Source organism: Bos indicus x Bos taurus, chromosome X (assembly GCF_003369695.1).
Source record: "Bos indicus x Bos taurus breed Angus x Brahman F1 hybrid chromosome X, Bos_hybrid_MaternalHap_v2.0, whole genome shotgun sequence".
Taxonomy (NCBI): Eukaryota; Metazoa; Chordata; class Mammalia; order Artiodactyla; family Bovidae; genus Bos; species Bos indicus x Bos taurus.
The window spans coordinates 89,900,463-89,918,349 of NC_040105.1; positions in this window are offsets into that span (position 1 = coordinate 89,900,463).

The following is a 17,887-nucleotide window of genomic DNA, read 5'->3' on the forward strand; positions in this document are numbered from 1 at the left end:
GTCATGAACTTTATTGGTGTCCCACGTAAACCAGTCAGATCAAGCCTCTGTCTCTCCCCTTTTGCTATTCTTTCGCCAAAGCTGTTCTCCTGAGGATATCCCTGGATCCAACCGGTAGGTCCAGAATTTTCCTATCAGTATATTAATATAAGGAGCAGTCCAGGAGCAGCAGTTAGGCAACACCACAGCTTGCTGCCCTGTTGCCATCTCTCACTGAAATTACCAGGTGAGTTAAAGGCAAGCCTGTCTTCCCAGTGAGGGGACTGGATTAAGGTCTGCTCAGAGGCATGATGTTGGGCAGCTCTAAGGAGCTTCTGAGTCTCCCAAGAGACTAGAAGTTATTCTGTCTAGAAGTTTGAACTCCAGCCATATCAGAGAGTCATTTGCATCCTTTCTAATCATATCTACCATATCATTAGGGAGAAGTGTGAGAAACGACTTTACACAGTGCCTGCCTTAGCCCCAGGCTTTCTCATTCACCCCTCAGGACAGCTCTGGGTTAGAGATGAGTCCCATTTCACAGCTATAAGCTCCTCCTCTTATAGCTTCTGTCCCCTGTCCAGATAAGTGGGAACTTGGGGTGAGGTTCTGTCCCTTGCCCTCTCTGGAGGACAAGGGAGCAGCCTCCCTTTTAGACTATGGGCTAGAGAAATGGTCACTTTGCTCTCCTGTGATATAACAGGCTCAAGGGGTACTCCCTCAAAAGCCCCTACTGATGAATATAATACTGCACAGACATGTGCACATGCATTCATTACCTAAGAAAAGAATTCATTATGTTCAGTTTCATGAGGAGATGAATTAGAATTAAAACGAATTGCCAGCATATCTACGTGTGTGTGTGTGTATCATCAGGCTGTGTGTAGGAAATGTATAATATCATTACTTATAAAGGCACAATATGTCAGGTAAATATGTGGAGATGACATACCTCTGAGAGAAAGACATTTCCTTCTTTACCTCAGAGTCCCCTTCCCTAGTGTGCAGGACAACTTTTGAGGATTGGGGAAAATAGAGTATCATTTTCATGTGGAAGCGCTTTAAGAATCCAGGCTGGAAGGTTCCACAGGGGGACCTTTTCAGATATCCAGAAGCAAAGAGCTGAGAGGTGGCAATGCAAGGGCAGCTATGGTGGCCTTCAGTGGAGCAGGAGCTGAGCAGGGCAGAGTGCTTCAGCTAGGCACCTCCCTGGTAGCCCCCACTTCACCACTGTCTGCAGCTGAGAACCAGGAATGCTATTGGGTAAGAATCTTCCCTGGGTCGTTAGAGGATGGGCACAGGGCCAAGCCCCCAGGGAGAGCCCAATGCTTGTCTGCATCCTTCACCTCCACAACCTTCACTTCCTATGTACTCCACTCTCAGTTGGGTTCATCCCTAACTTCTTGCTGATTACCACCTCCACCATTCATATTTTGGCTGAGTAGTAAGAAAAAGAATAATACACATAAAACTGAAAAAACCCCACAAAAATGATTAAAGATACCAAGCACACAGATAAATGACTAATTTATCAAGGTAAATCATTCAGCACATAATGGTTCACAGAATCAAATCCTGGTCTTCTGACTGAAAAGGCTCTGCCCATCACCTCTGTTTCTATAGTGAGTGTACTTATGCGTTAGGACTGAGGCCAACACAGGTAAGGGACTCAGCACAGGTCCTGTGGTCAGCTGATGACTCTGGAACTGGAGATTTGCTCGATGACTTCTGTCTAGCTGACCTGTGCCTATTCTTTGCTCTCCTGTACTAATCCATCCTTAGGCATTCAATAAGAAGTTACTTCTGGTCAAACGAGAATTTGAAAAAAGACACCAAAAAGTGTGAGCAAATAGGAAGTGATGAGATGGAACCAAAGTTTACTTCTTGATTCCTCATTTCCAGATAGTTTTTCAAATTTTCTACTTAATAGCACATAGGAGACAAGCTTCCCAGATGGCACTAGTGGTATAGAACCCCCCTCCCACTGCAGGTAGACATAGGAAACTCGGGTTTGATCCACTGGTGGGGAAAATCCCCTGGAGAAGGAAATGGCAACCCACCCAGTATTCTTGCCTGGAGAATCCCATGGACAAAGGAGCCTGATGGTCTGCAGTCCTTGTGGTCACACAGAGTCAGACACAACTGAAGCAACTTAGCATGCATGCACAAGGTGCAGGGTGCTGCTGCTGCTGCTGCTGCTAAGTCGCTTCAGTCGTGTTCGACTCTGTGTGACCCCAGAGACGGCAGCCCACCAGGCTCCCCTGTCCCTGGGATTCTCCAGGCAAGAACACTGGAGTGGGTTGCCATTTCCTTCTCCAATGCATGAAAGTGAAAAGTGAAAGGGAAGTCGCTCAGTCGTGTCTGACTCCTAGCGACCCCATGGACTGCAGCCTACCAGGCTCCTCTGTCCATGGGATTTTCCAGGCAAGAGTACTGGAGTGGGGTGCCATTGCCTTCTCTGGTGCAGGGTAGGCCAGGAGTAATACATCTCAAAGTCCCGTTGTATATGAGCTGTTCTTTGAGGTTTTCTCCTTTTTTTCTAACAAGTCTAGAGTAGGCAGCCATAGTCCTGTTTTACAGATGGTCAACCTCAGACTGACGGAGAATGTAAAATTTCCAGGGTCAGATGTCTTCCCTTTGCCCTCTGCAAAGGCCAACTGGCAGCTCCATTTTACATGATGGATTTCCAGGGCTTAAAGACTGATAGTGGAAAATTCACCTGATGTAGAATCTAGGTTGTGTCATGCTCCCCACTGGACATGAAGATGATAACGGGGATGAAGTCCTACTCCATGGGCCAGGAGGAATGGGTGTGGGGGCTACAATGATTACCTGATTCCTGAGGTGCTGAACTGAACCCAGGAGGCAGCACAAGCTGTTACTCTTTGGAAAGAGGACCTGGATTGCTGCACGGGCACAGGAGGGCCTAGAGGAGCTATGCCACGTTGAAGGTCAGGAAGGGCGGCAGTGAGGAGATACCCCTCGTCCAAGCTAAGGAGCAATGGCTACGCTCTGCTGGAGCAGCCGTGAAGAGATACTCCACGCCCAAGGTAAGAGAAACCCAAGAAAGATGGTACGTGTTGCAAGAGGGTGTCAGAGGGCAAACACACTGAAACCGTACTCACAGAAAACTAGTCAATCTAATCACACTAGGACCACAGCCTTGTCTAACTCAATGAAACTAAGCCATGCCCGTGGGGCAACCTAAGATGGGCGGGTCATAGTGGAGAGATCTGACAGAATGTGGTCCACTGGAGAAAGGAATAGCAAACCACTTCAGTATTCTTGCCTTCAGAACCCCATGAACAGTATGAAAAGGCAAAATGATAGGATACTGAAAGAGAAACTCCCTAGGTCATTAGGTGCCCAATATGCTACTGGAGATCAGTGGAGAAATAACTCCAGAAAGAATGAAGGGATGGAGCCAAAGCAAAAAGAATACCCAGCTGTGGATGTGACTGGTGATAGAAGCAAGGTCCGATGCTGAAAAGAGCAATATTGCATAGGAACTTGGAATGTCAGGTCCATGAATCAAGGCAAATTGGAAGTGGTCAAACAGGAGATGGCAAGTGTGAATGTCGACATTCTAGGAATCAGTGAACTCAAATGGACTGGAATGGGTGAATTTAACTCAGATGACCATTATATCTACTACTGTGGGCAGGAATCCCTCAGAAGAAATGGAGTAGCCATCATGGTCAACAAAAGAGTTTGAAATGCAGTACTTGGATGCAATCTCAAAAACGACAGAATGATCTCTGTTCATTTCCAAGGCAAACCACTCAATATCACAGTAATCCAAGTCTATGCCCCAACCAGTAACACTGAAGAAGCTGAAGTTGAATGGTTCTATGAAGACCTACAAGACCTTTTAGAACTAACACCCGAAAAAGATGTCCTTTTCATTATAGGGGACTGGAATGCAAAAGTAGGAAGTCAAGAAACACCTGGAGTAACAGGCAAATTTGGCCTTGGAGTACGGAATGAAGCAGGGCAAAGACTAATAGAGTTTTGCCAAGAAAATGCACTGGTCATAACAAACACCCTCTTCCAACAACACAAGAGAAGACTCTACACATGGACATCACCAGATGGTCAACACCAAAATCAGATTGATTATATTCTTTGCAGCCAAAGATGGAGAAGCTCTATACAGTCAGCAAAAACAAGACCAGGAGCTGACTGTGGCTCAGACCCTGAACCCCTATTGCCAAATTCAGACTTAAATTGAAGAAAGTAGGGAAAACCACTAGACCATTCAGGTATGACCTAAATCAAATCCCTTATGACTATACAGTGTAAGTGAGAAACAGATTTAAGGGCCTAGATCTGATAGAGTGCCTGATGAAATATGGAATGAGGTTTGTGACATTGTACAGGAGACAGGGATCAAGACCATCCCCACGGAAAAGAAATGGAAAAAAGCAAAATGGCTGTCTGGGGAGGCCTTACAAATAGCTGTGAAAAAGAGAAGCGAAAAGCAAAGGAGAAAAGGAAAGATATAAACATCTGAATGCAGAGTTCCAAAGAATAGCAAGAAGAGATAAGAAAGCCTTCCTCAGGGATCAATGCAAAGAAATAGAGGAAAACAACAGAATGGGAAAGACTAGAAATCTCTTCAAGAAAATCAGAGATACCAAAGGAGCATTCCATGCAAAGATGGGCTCGATAAAGGACAGAAATGGTATGGACCTAACAGAAGCAGAAGATATTAAGAAGAGATGGCAAGAATACACAGAAGAACTGTACAAAAAAGAGCTTCACGACCCAGATAATCACGATGGTGTGATCACTGACCTAAAGCCAGACATCCTGGAACGTGAAGTCAAGTGGGCCTTAGAAAGCATCACTACGAACAAAGCTAGTGGAGGTGATAGAATTCCAGTTGAGCTATTCCAAATCCCGAAAGATGATGCTGTGAAAGTGCTGCACTCTATAGGCCAGCAAATTTGGAATACTCAGCAGTGGCCACAGGACTGGAAAAGGTCAGTTTTCATTCCAATCCCAAAGAAACACAATGCCAAAGAATGCTCAAACTACCACACAATTGCACTCATCTCACACGCTAGTAAAGTAATGCTCAAAATTCTCCAAGCCAGGCTTCAGCAATATGTGAACCGTGAATTTTCTGATGTTCAAGCTGGTTTTAGAAAAGGCAGAGGAACCAGAGATCAAATTGCCAACATCCGCTGGATCATGGAAAAAGCAAGAGAGTTCCAGAAATACATCTATTTCTGCTTTATTGACTATGCCAAAGCCTTTGACTGTGTGGATCACAATAAACTGTGGAAAGTTCTTCAAGAGATGGGAATACCAGATCACCTGATCTGCCTCTTGAGAAATTTGTATGCAGGTCAGGAAGCAACAGTTAGAACTGGACATGGAACAACAGACTGGTTCCAAATAGGAAAAGGAGTTCGTCAAGGCTGTATATCGTCACCCTGTTTATTTAACTTATATGCAGGGTACATCATGAGAAACGCTGGACTGGAAGAAACACAAGCTGGAATCAAGATTGCCGGGACAAATATCAATAACCTCAGATATGTAGATGACACCACCCTTATGGCAGAAAGTGAAGAGGAACTAAAAAGCCTCTTGATGAAAGTGAAAGAGGAGAGTGAAAAAGTTGGCTTAAAGCTCAACATTCAGAAAACGAAGATCATGGTATTCAGTCCCATCACTTCATTGAAAATAGATGGGGAAACAGTGTCAGACTTTATTTTTCTGGGCTCCAAAATCACTGCAGATGGTAACTGCAGCCATGAAATTAAAAGACCCTTACTGCTTTGAAGGAAAGTTATGACCAACCTAGAGAGCATATTCAGAAGCAGAGACATTACTTTGCAAACAAAGGTTCATCTAGTCAAGGCTATGGTTTTTCCTGTGGTCATGTATGGATGTGAGAGTTGGACTGTGAAGAAGGCTGAGTGCCGAAGAATTGATGCTTTTGAACTGTGGTGTTGGAGAAGACTCTTGAGAGTCCCTTGGACTGCAAGGAGATCCAACCAGTCCACTCTGAAGGAGATTAGCCCTGGGATTTCTTTGGAAGGAATGATGCTAAAGCTGAAACTCCAGTACTTTGGCCACCTCATGTGAAGAGTTGACTCATTGGAAAAGACTCTGATGCTGGGAGGGATTGGGGGCAAGAAGAGAAGGGGACGCCAGAGGATGAGATGGCTGGATGGCATCACTGACTCGATGCATGTGAGTCTGAGTGAACTCCGGGAGTTGGTGATGGACAGGGAGGCCTGGTGTGCTGCGATCGTGGGGTCACAAAGAGTCGGACACAACTGAGCGACTGAACTGAACTGTACTGAACATGCTTACAGCTACTATATGAAACCTGTTTTACATTTTATCTCTTTCAGCCCTCATCTCTTTTCAAGGCCAATATGCACTCACAAACAGTGAGAAAGAGAGTTTTTGTGTGTGAATTTTTAAATTGAGATACAGCTGATGTAGGGCATTATTTTCAGGTGTACAGTAAAGCAATTTGGATATATATATATATATATATATATATATATATATATATATGTATTTCAGATTATTATCCATATATTTATAAATTAATCAGCATAATGTCTGTACCTTACTATAATTCCTTATTGGTTACCTCTTTTGTGATAAAAGTTTGTATCTGTTAATCCCAAACTTCTATTAATTCCTGTCCCTCTCCACTCCCTATCCCCTTTGGTAATCATAAGCTCAGTTTGTCTGTCTGTGAGTCTGTTTCTGTATTGAATATAGATTCATTTGTATGATTTTTAAGATTCAACATATAAATGATATCATATCATAGTTACTTTCTCTTTCTGACTGACTTAACTAACTATAATATTCACTAGGTCTGTCTATGTTGCTGCAAATGGTAATATTTCATCCTTTTATGGCTGAGTGATGGTCCACTGTTTGGGTGACTGTGTGTGTGTGTGTGTGTGTGTGTGTGTGTATCATATCACATCTTCTTAAGCTAGTCATCTGTTGATGGGTACTTGTGTTGTTTGAGTGCCTTGATTACTGTAAATGGTGCTGCTATGAATGACAGTTTTCTTTTCTTCTGGCTATGTTCCCAGAAGTGGAAATGCTGGATCCTATGGTAGCTATATTTGTAGCTTCCTCAAGTACTTCCATACCAATCTCCATAGTGGCTGCACCAATTTAATTCCCACCCGCAGTGTATCAAGGTCCCTTTTCTCCACAACCTCTCCAGAACTTATTATTTGTAGACTTTCTGATGATACCAGTCTCACCCATGTGAGGCATAACCTCATTGTGGTTCTGATTTGCATTTCCCTAATATTTACTTATGTTGAGCCTCTTTTCCAGTTCCTCTTGGAGATCTGCATCTCTTTGGAAAAATATTTAGATCTTCTCCCCATTTTTTCATTTTGTTGTTTACCTTTTGTTATAGAGTTGTGCATTTTGGATATTAAATCCTTGACAGCCACAACATTTCAAATATTTTTCTCTCATCCCATAAGTTGTCATTTCATTTTGCTGATGACTTCCTTTGCTGTGCAAACCCTTCTAAGTTTAGTTAGGTTCCATTTGTTTATCTTTGTTTTAATTTATTTTGCTTTGGGAGACTGATCTAAGAAGATATTGCTATGATTGTTTTGTCAGAGTGTTTATTGCTTCTGTTCTCAGAATTCTAAGAGTTTACATTTAGGTCTTTAAACCATTTTGAGTTTATTTTGTATATGGTGCGAGGGGGTGTTCTAATTTCACTGATTTACATGTAGCTGTCCAGTTTTCCCAGCACCACTTGTTGGAGAGACTGTCTTTTCTCCATTGTACATTCTTGCCTCCTTTGTTGAAGATTAATTGACCATAGGTGCATGGATTTGGGCTTCCCGGGTGGCCCTAGAGGTGAAGAATCCTCCTGCAATGCAGGAGATGTGGGTTCCATCCCCAGGTCAGGAAGGTGCCCTGGCAGAGGGCATGGCAACCCACTCCAGTATTCTTTCCTGGAGAATCCATGGGCAGAGGAGCCTGGTGGGCTACAGTCCATGGGATTGCAAAGAGTCAGATACGACTAAAGTGACTTCGCACGCTGGCACAGTCTCATGGGATTATGTCTGGATTCCTACTCTGCCATTGATACATATGTCTGCTTTTGTTCCAGTATCAAGTTGCTTTGATGACTGTAGTTTCCTAGTATAGCCTGAAGTCTGGGAGGGTTATGCCTCAAGCTTTGTTCCTTAACTCAGGATTGCTTTGGTAATTCTGGGTCTTTTTGTAGTTCCATATAAATTTTTGAAATATTTGTTCTAGTTCTGTGAAAATGTAATAGGTTTTTTTGATAAGGATTGCATTAAATCTGTTGATATCTTTGGGAGGTATAGACATGTTTATAATATTAAGTGTTCTGATCTAAGATCATGGGATATCTTTTAAATTTTTTGAATTTTCTTCCAATTATTTGATCAAGGTTTTAGAGTTTTTATGTTTTAGTTAAGTTTATTCTTAGGTATTTTTGATGGCATTTTAAATGGGATTGCTGTTTTTTTTTTTTTGCAATCTCTTTCTGATATTTCTTTATTAGTGTAATGGAATGCAATAGATTCCTATAGATTAATCTTCTATCCTGCTACCTTGCTCAGTTCATTTCAGGGAACAGAATGTAAAAGTTAAGTAACATGACCTGGGAAACAGCATTATTAACTACTACTTCAGGATTCATAAACGGGAGTTACAAAAATGATTCAGCATTTCCCATTTTATACTTTAACTGACATTCGACATCCCAGGAAGCATCATTATTCAGTTGTTCTTTTCAAAACAATGTGAAGAACATGCAAAACACTAAAACTCATTACAAAGTATTGGATACCGTCTGCATAACAACATTAAAATATGTGTAAACACCTGGAGAAGGCAATGGCACCCCACTCCAGTACTCTTGCCTGGAAAATCCCATGGAGAGAGGAGCCTGGTAGGCTGCAGTTCATGGGGCCTCTAAGAGTCTGACATGACTGAGCTACTTCACTTTCACTTTTCACTTTCACGCATTGGAGAAGGAAATGGCAACCCACTCCAGTGTTCTTGCCTGGAAAATCCCGGGGACAGGGGAGCCTGGTGGGCTTCAGTCTCTGGGGTCGCACAGAGTCGGACATGACTGTAGTGACTTAGCAGCAGCAGCAAACACCTAGAGGGTATTCAGTTCAGTTCAGTTCAGTCGCTCAGTCGTGTTCGACTCTGCGACCCCGTGAATCGAAGCATGCCAGGCCTCCCTGTCCATCACCAACTCCCGGAGTTCACTCAAGACTCACGTCCATCGAGTCAGTGATGCCATCCAGCCATCTCATCCTCTGTCGTCCCCTTCTCCTCCTGCCCCTAGTCCCTCCCAGCATCAGAGTCTTTTCCAATGAGTCAACTCTTTGCATGAGGTGGCCAAAGTACTGGAGTTTCAGCTTTAGCATCATTCCTTCCAAAGAAATCCCAGGGCTGATCTCCTTCAGAATGGACTGGTTGCATCTCCTTGCAGTCCAAGGGACTCTCAAGAGTCTTCTCCAACACCACAGTTCAAAAGCATCAATTCTTCAGCACTCAGCTTTCTTGACAGTCCAACACTCAAATCCATACATGACCACTGGAAAAACCGTAGCCTTGACTAGACGGACCTTTGTTGCCAAAGTAATGTCTGTGCTTTTCAATATGCTATCTAGGTTGGTCATAACTTTTCTTCCAAGGAAGATATATTCACATATAGATTTCTTAAACTATAGAGTAGGTCAATGATATCAAGAGCACACAAAAACACTTGAAAAGAAAAAAAAAAACTATGTAAATAAGTAAGAACTAAATCATATTAAGTGAACAGGATTGTCATGATGTACCAAAAATATGATGCTTTTTTTTTTTTGCAAAGAATATATATCAGCATGGGTGTATGAGTGTGATTAAATATGTTAGTGCATTACATGCAGAGAAAAATCTGGAAAGTAGGCACCAAGAAGTTAAGAGAAACCCATGTTTCTATTTTATTCATATCTGTTAAACAAAGAGAAGTATTAATTGGTGACAACATATTAAGAGAAAATTTTGTAAAACAAGTTTATCAACAGCTGAGTAACAGTAGTGTAGAAATACATTCATTGACTTAGGTATTAAACAGATCTCTTTCATGATTATTTGGTGAATATGCATTGTCAAAGGGGATGTTTTTATTTTATAACCTTACATTTCTAGGGTGTTTTCAATATGTAATTTGCTGAATAAAATGTTGAAAAAACAAAAAAATGCACCCTGATAAAGATACAACATTCATATATTCATTGTTTCAGAAGGCGTTGAAAACAATGTATTTGACAGTTTTCTGTATGTGTGTGTATTTATATCTGTTTTTTGTCTCAAATTGTTTATATCAATTACCCATACACTAATTCATGCAGCTTTCTTGGATTTCCAGTCCCCGGGCTTAAAGATCCCAGAATGGGCATAAACACAGAAGGATTGCTGCCAGTGTGAAGTCTAGAAATCTTGGCCTGTGGGGGGGAATCCGTTCAATTCCACACCAATACCACGGCTCTTTCCGTCCCCCATCCTTTGCCAAACCCCCAGTTCAGACATTCACACCTGCGGTTCTGACTCTGTTCACCACGTGGCAGCACTCTCAATTGTCTACATATTTTTCTTTCTCCCCCTCAACGAAAAGACATCATTTTTTCAAAGTAAAAAGTTTCCCAAAAGACAAAAGTAGGTACAACGGGACCTTAACTTTCCTTGAAAATTCAGACGTGTGTAAAAAGACTAACAGGATATGCGTGTAGTTTCTATCCTGCTTCTCACTGAGGTATTATGTGTACTGTGTGAGTACTATCTGCCAGGAACTGTCAGTCCAATTCCTTATCTGCATCTCAGCCTCTCTCTTATCTGCAGACCTGCGTACCTGGAAATGCCCACAGGAAACAAGATGGATGTTAGAGGCCATCCCTGGGGTATGACCTCAGGCTCCATTCTAAGCAAAATGAGTCTGAGTTTGACTTTGACTCCCGGAAACCATCATGGAAACAAGAAATGATGTAGCTGAGTGGGAGAGCTTGTAACACAGGAGACTGTGGCACCTTCTAACTCAAACCCCCATCCTTTTGCATAGGACTAATAAGCTGTCTATTATCTTTCCTGACAGGACATCACTCAGAGAGTCAAGGATGAGATGATCAATGTTGGTTTCAGTTTTGCTTCTTCTCACCAGATCCAACTGGAGGTATCCCTTTCTCTTAGTCTTTTGTTCTGTCAGAATGATACACTTCGGAATTGGTTTCATATGTCTTCTCTCTAAGAAGATAAGAGGGTGGTTCTATCCATTTAGTCATCTGACAGGTCCATTTGAGACGACACAGAATTCCTGCTTCATGAAGATGTTCTCTGCCAGTCGGGGGGAGCCTGGTATGTATCCATGAGAGATGGCAAAGAGTAGAGACTGAGCTATTAAGACAAACACAGCATGAAGACTCTGGTCCAAATGCCCAACTCTCTTAACTTAGTGAAATGTTTTTCCCAGATTTCTCACACCATGGTCACTTGTTTTCTGAGTTCCTCTTACACCTGACACTCTAATATGATCCCTTTCTCTCTCTCCTGGCTACAAATGTACACCCACAGTAAATTCCTCTATAAGCTAATACTCGGGAAAAGTTTTCCAAAGATGACTTCAAATCCAGAGGCAGTAAGAGAAAACCCTGGTGACACTTGATTCCATTAAAAATAGCATGGTGAAAAATCTCATAAGCAAACTAAAATGAAAAGTTACACATTGAGGAAAATATACAACTTATATAACTAACAAAGTTTATCTACTTGTAGTAGAAAGATTATGAAAAAGAAAAGGCCAATGAGAACATTCTGAAAGAGAAAGCACACTAGATACAAAGAAGTACTTCCCGAAAAAATGTTCCTTCAACATGTTAAAAACTGTTCAACCTAACTCTTAAGAGATGCAAAGAGGAAAGAATCAGGATGCCTCTTCTCATCATTTACATAGTCTGTGAAGAAATAGGGAGACCTGTACATTTTTGCTGGTGGTAATGTGACATGGTACAATTCCTAACCAGGGTATTTGTTATGATGTAATGAAATTATCAGAGTACTTACCCTTGGAATCAGCAGTGCCTTTTCTAAGAATCTACCCTAAAGTAACAACGTAAAAAAAAAAAAAAGACATAAGCACAAAGTCATTCCTGCCAGAACAATTCATAAGATTTAATATAAGAAACAAGATATATACACCAACAGGGGGCTGGTTGAATAAACTGTGGTCCATCTACATCCAAAAGACCTATGCAACCTAGATGTCCATCAGCAGATGAATGGATAAGAAAGTTATGGTACATATACACGATGGAGTATTACTCAGCCATTAAAAAGAATACATTTGAATCAGTTCTAATGAGGTGGATGAAACTGGAGCCTATTATACAGAGTGAAGTAAGCCAGAAAGAAAAACACCAATACAGTATACTAATGCATATATATGGAATTTAGAAAGATGGTAACAATAACCCTGTATACGAGACAGCAAAAGAGACACCGATGTATAGAACAGTCTTATGGACTCTGTGGGAGAGGGAGAGGGTGGGAAGATTTGGGAGAATGGCATTGAAACATGTATAATATCATATATGAAACAAGTCGCCAGTCCAGGTTCGATGCACGATACTGGATGCTTGGGGCTGGTGCACTGGAACGACCCAGGGGGATGGTATGGGGAGGGAGGAGGGAGGAGGATTCAGGATGGGGAACACATGTATACCTGTGATGGATTCATTTCGATATTTGGCAAAACCAATACAATATTGTAAAGTTTAAAAATAAAATAAAATTTAAAAAATAAAATAAAAATACTTGAAGGAAAAAAAAAAAAAAGTAAGACTCTCTTTCTGTATTGCTATGGAGTCATCACCAGGATATAATGTTCAGTGATATAAAAAAACAGGTGTAAAAAAGTGTGCAGAGCTGCTGCTGTCCAATAGGGTAGCTACTAGCCTCAAGTAACTACTTACAGTAAATTAAATTAAAATTACAAATCAGTCACAGTTGCCACATTTTAGTAGCTAAATATTCAATTCATGAATAAGCCTCTGTTAGTTAATGGTTGCTGTGTTGAAGAGCAGAATACAGAATGTTCCCAAATCCACAGAAATTTCTATTGGATAGCTCTGAAGTAAAATATAACAATTTTTACATATGAAAGGGGGTGAAAATAAATTTGTGTTATCTTTTCTTATATTTTCTAAACTGTATAGTTATACAAATGATGATAAAAATGTGTACCTATAAGAGGACAGAAGAGCAGCCCAGGATGCATGACAATGATGTAGAGTCTCTAAATATGAGACTTATGTTTACTGGCTCTATTCACTGAAAAGGGCAAGAAACACTGACAAATCCAGTAACAATCAGCAACTGTAGTCTCTGCACTGAATTCTCTAAACACATTTCCCACTGAAAGGAACCAGGCTTACTGGAGAAATGCCTGATTTCTGGTCTAGGTAAGGATTTTACAAGGTGAGTGTGGACTGAACTCTCATAACAGAAATTATATCAAAAAGAATCATAACTGGAGGGGCTCTCATTGGCCAAAGATAGAACAATTTGAACATCAAAAACATTAATGATTGTAATGCACTGCTGCTGCTGCTAAGTCGCTTCAGTCGTGTCCGACTCTGTGCGACCCCAGAGACGGCAGCCCACCAGGCTCCCCCATCCCTGGGATTCTCCAGGCAAGAACACTGGAGTGGGTTGCCATTTCCTTCTCCAATGCAGGAAAGTGAGAAGTGAAAGTGAAGTCGCTCAGTCGTGTCCGACTCTTAGCGACCCCATGGACTGCAGCCTACCAGGCTCCTCTGTCCATGGGATTTTCCAGGCAAGAGTACTGGAGTGGGGTGCCATTGCCTTCTCCGTGTAATGCACTAAAACACCGTAAATATAGGAATATCTATGAGCTCTAACATGTATCACACTCTTTAAAAAAAGCCAGAAAAACCAACACACTGCTCACCTTTGAGAGTTGTAGAGAAAAAACTCATTTTTGAAAGTGGAAATATTGTCAATGAATTGTATATTCACCTGGCCTTTCCTATGAATATTACACTTATGCATAGTTGATGAGAGATGGATTCTTTTATGAAAGAATTATAGTTAATACATGCAGAAGAAATTGAAGAATTTGTACATCATGCTTTTGCAACCTTTTATGAAATGTAGTTCTAAGCAATGATCTTTAGAGGCTGCAAAAAATGATGTGAGAATTAGATGGGAAATTTTATAATGACTGCATCACAGTATCTCATAATTTGCCTTTCCTCACTTGCAAAATGGAAATAATTATATCCATATTAGACAATTATTGTAAGGAGTAAATATCTCAAGTGCATCTGCCAAAGGATACATATAGTGCTAAATAAGTATTAATAGTCTTATTTCATACCTGACCTTCCTTCACAGGAGATTCCCTTGACACGATCCAAATAGTATCAGCAGACAAAAATGTGAAAATATTACATGGAAGAGAAATGTATATATTTTCACTATGTATCACTTTAGTGTCATTTCTCTGTGCTAGAGTCATTTCTCAGATAATTTCAAACAGTGGAAAATTGACTGTACCATTTGCATTGGGTGTGTAAAGGAAAACCATTGGTCCATTTTACATTATTTCATATACTTTCCCATACCACTTTTAATGGTTTATGTCAATTTCATAAGAATAATGTGTGTACTCAGATGAACTTATCTGTGAAACAGGAACAATCTGACAGACAGACAGCAGACTTGTGGTTACCAAGGTGTGGTGTGGGGAGGGATGAATTGGGAGTTTGGGAGTAGCAGATGCAGACTATTATATGTAGAATGGATAAGCAACAGGATCTACTGTATAGCACAAGTAACTAAATTCAGTATTCGGTGGTAAACCATAGTGGAAAATAAGATAAAAAGAATATAGATGTATAACTGAATCACTTTGCTGTACAGCAGAAATTAACACAACATTGTAAGTCACCTAGACTTCATAGTGGAAAATAAGATAAAAAGAATATAGATGTATAACTGAATCACTTTGCTGTACAGCAGAAATTAACACAACATTGTAAGTCACCTAGACTTACATAGTGGAAAATAAGATAGTGGAAAATAAGATAGTGGAAAATAAGATAAAAAGAATATAGATGTATAACTGAATCACTTTGCTGTACAGCAGAAATTAACACAACATTGTAAGTCACCTAGACTTCAATAATATTCAGTTCAATCACTCAGTTGTGTCTGACTCTTTGCGACCCCATGGACTGCAGCACGTCAGGCTTCTCTGTCCATCACAAACTCCCAGACTGTGCTTAAACTCATGTCCATTGAGTCGGTGATGCCATCCAACCACCTTATCTTCTGTCATCCCCTTCTCCTCCAGCCTTCAATCTTTCCCAGCATCAGGGTCTTTTCCAATGAGTCAGTTCTTCGCATCAGGTAGCCAAAGTATCGGAGTTTCAGCTTCGGCATCAGTCCTTCCAATGAATATTGAGGACTGATTTCCTTTAGGATGGACTGGTTGGATCTCCTTGCAGTCCAAGGGACTCTCAAGAGTCTTCTGCAACACCACAGTTCAAAAGCATCAATTCTTCAGTGCTCAGCTTTCTTTATGGTCCAACTCTCACATCCATACATGGCCACTGGAAAAACCATAGCCTTGACTAGATGTACCTTTGTCAATAATGTAATGTCTCTGCTTTTTAATATGCTGTGTGTTTGTTATAGCTTTTTTTCCAAGGAACAGGTGTCTTTAAATTTCATGGCTGCAGTCACCATCTGCAGTGGTCTTGGTGCCCCCAAAAATAAAGTCTATCACTGTTTCATTGTTTCTCCATCTATTTGCCATGAAGTCATGGGACCGGATACCATGATCTTCGTTTTCTAAATGTTGAATTAAAGTCAGGTTTTTCACTCTCCTCTTTCACTTTCATCAAGAGGATCTTTAGTTCCTCTTTGCTTTCTGCTGTAAGGGTGGTATCATATGCATATCTGAGGTTATTGATATTTTTCCTGGCAATTTTGTTTTCAGCTTGTGCTTTGTCCAGTCCAGCATTTCCCATGAGGTACTCTGCATATAAGTTAAATATTAGCCTGGTGACAACATGCATCCTTTCCCAATTTGGAACCAGTCTGTTGTTCCATGTCCTGTTCTAACTGTTGCTTCTTGACCTGCACACAGATTTCTCAGGAGGCAGGTAAGGTGGTCTGGTATTCTCACCTCTTAAAGAATTTTCCACAGTTTGTTGTGATCCACACGGTAAAAGACTTTGGCATTGTCAATAAAGCAGAAGTAGATGTTTTTCTGGAACTCTCTTGCTTTTACTATGATGTTGGCAATTTGATCTCTGGTTCCTCTGCCTTTTCTAAATCCAGCTTGAACCTCTGGAAGTTCCAGTTTGTCTACTGTTGAAGCCTGGCTTGTGGAATTTTGAGCATTACTTTGCTAGCATGTGAGATGAGTGCAATTGTGCAGTAGTTTGAACATTCTTTGGCATTGCCTTTCTTTAGGATTGGAATGAAAACTGACCTTTTCCAGTCCCGTGGCCACTGCTGAGTTTTGCAAATTTGCTGGCATATTGAGTGCAGCACTTTCACAGCATCATCTTTTAGGATTTGAAATAGCTCAGGTGGAATCCCATCACCTCCACTAGCTTTGTTCGCAGCGATGCTTCCCAAGGCCCACTCGACCTCGCACTCCAGGATGTCTGGCTCCAGGTGAGTGATCACACCATCGTGCCTATCTGGGTCATGAAGATCTTTTTTGTAGACTTCTTCTGTGTATTCTTGCCACCTCTTCTTAATATCTTCTGCTTCTGTTAGGTCCATACCATTTCTGTCCTTTATTGTGCACATCTTTGCATGAAATGTTCCCTTGGTGTCTCTAATTTTCTTGAAGAGATCTCTAGTCTTTCCCATTCTATTGTTTTCCTCTATTTCTTTGCATTGATCACTGAGGAGGGCTTTCTATCTCTCCTTGCTATTCTTTGGAACTCTGCATTCAAATGGTTATACCTTTCCTCTTCTCCTTTGCCTTTCACTTCTCTTCTTTTCACAGCTATTTGTAAGGCCTCCTCAGACAACCATTTTGCCTTTCTTTTTCTTGGGGATGGTCTTGATCACTGCCTCCTGTACAATGTCACAAACCTCCGTCCATAGTTCTTCAGGCACTCTGTCTATCAGATCTAATCCCTTGAGTCTATTTGTCACTTCCACTGTAAAATCATAGGGATTTGAATTTAGGTCATACCTGAATGGTCTAGTGGTTTTCTCTACTTTCTTCAATTTAAATCTGAATTTGGCAATAAGGAGTTCATGATCTGAGCCACAGTCAGCTCCTGGTCTTGTTTTTGCTGACTGTATAGTGCTTCTCCATCTTTGACTGGAAAGAATATAGTCAATCTGACTTCGGTATTGACCATCTGGTGATGTCCATATGTAGAGTCTTCTTTTGTGTTGTTGGAAGAGGGTGTTTGCTATGACCAGTGTGTTCTCTTGACAAAACTCTTTAAACCTTTGCCCTGTTGCCCTTTTGTACTTCAAAGCCAACCTTGCCTATTACTCCAGGTATCTCTTGACTTCCTACTTTTGCATTCCAGTCCCTTGTGATGAAAAAGACATATTTTGGGGTGTTAGCTCTAGAAGGTCTTGTAGGTCATCATAGAACCGTTCAACTTCAGCTTCTTTGGCATTAGTGGTTGGAGCATAGGCTTGGGTTACTGTGATATTTAATGGTTTGCCCTGGAAATGAACAGAGATCGTTCTGTTGTTTTTAAGACTGCACCAAAGTACTGTCTTTTGAACTCTTTTGTTGACTATCAGGGCTACTCCTTTTCTTCTAATGGATTCTTGCCCACAATAGTGGATATAATGATCA